The sequence below is a fragment of the Olea europaea genome, unplaced genomic scaffold, assembly GCF_002742605.1.
Source record: "Olea europaea var. sylvestris unplaced genomic scaffold, O_europaea_v1 scaffold36224, whole genome shotgun sequence".
Classification (NCBI taxonomy): domain Eukaryota; kingdom Viridiplantae; phylum Streptophyta; class Magnoliopsida; order Lamiales; family Oleaceae; genus Olea; species Olea europaea.
This window is the reverse complement of record NW_019255456.1, coordinates 1-1,158: the sequence shown is the minus strand read 5'-3', so window position 1 is coordinate 1,158 and position 1,158 is coordinate 1. Positions and strand designations below refer to the sequence as shown.

Here is a 1,158-nt window from a genome sequence, read left to right as displayed (position 1 = left end):
TGTGCTTATTTGAATCACGTTCTTTGTCAGACTCAATGTTTCACATGCTTCAAGGCAGGAAGGGTTTGAGCCATCTTACTGCTTCAAAGCTCTTCCCCTCAACAAGAAGGTAGACTACTGGAGACCACATATTCTTCGAATTTTATAAAGAGTGCGAGTAGCTAAGCTAAGTAAATAAACTTAAAAGAAGGAGATGTTATTTATTGATCAAAGTTGGGACCAGGTCCCTTATTTTGACAATAATGTAGGAGTTATTTTTCAAGTAACTTTTTTGGTTGAAAAGAAAAATTAATGTGTCCAAAATGTTTGGAACAGAAAGTTGACTTTACATTTTGTAAAGCTTAGCTTAGCCAAACCTGCTCAAACTTCTAGAAAGTAAATTAATCTTTTGTGTCATGCAGATATTGTCGAGTAGGGGTGATACTGGAGTTTCCATAACCGATAAGAGGGAAACTACAGTCCCAATGGTAGGGAGGACATTAAATTTTTTTTTTTTTATGGTAGTTATTTAATACAGTTGATAATTCTACGATTTTCATAACTCGTAATGCTTTAACTATGCCACAGGAAATTAATTTCCAAACAGAGAATTGGTTTCATCATAATCCTCCTGTTGAACTTTTCAGCAAGGTACGCATTTACTTTCTAGATAATTATGATGCTCTTTCTGACTCTTGTACACCTAGCTGTTTTGAGGAGCCAATTTTTAACGGCTTGATTTTTTTAATTTTTTGACTAACAGACTCCAAACGGAGCTATTATTCATTCGTCCTTGTAGATCTTTAGTTTGCTTCTAGATCCTTTTACTTGGTGCATGTTGGGCTAAGGTTAACGAGGTCACTTATAAGCATACAAGTAAAGTTTATAATATCTGTGTTATTGGTAAAAATTGTACATTACTTATTTTGACAATAACATAAGAGTTATTTTGCAAACAAGTAACTGTTATTTTCGTATTTAAGGAAAATACTGTATACAACCATGTTTGAAAACAAAAGGTTAGTTAATAGTAATGTTACTTTTCTTCCTTTTTTCTCCTCCTCAATTAGCCTAGCATTACCCTTAACCTACTAAATCATAGATGATCCTGCTTTTTGTGACACATATGCTTCTTGTTTTAAACTAGCTCTCTCTGGCACCTGAACCTCGTCAATTACT

The 1,158-nt window shown here is 33.8% G+C and overlaps 1 long non-coding RNA gene across 2 annotated transcripts; it reads left to right on the top strand.

Moving 5' to 3' along the window:
* Window positions 1-1,158, top strand: LOC111386556. Of its 2 annotated transcripts, none has more exons than XR_002701250.1 (4): window positions 1-109; window positions 402-467; window positions 568-630; window positions 1,127-1,158. It is a non-coding gene; the product is annotated as an uncharacterized LOC111386556 (long non-coding RNA). The 2 variants fall into 2 exon arrangements; XR_002701249.1 differs by having other exon boundaries at window positions 568-998.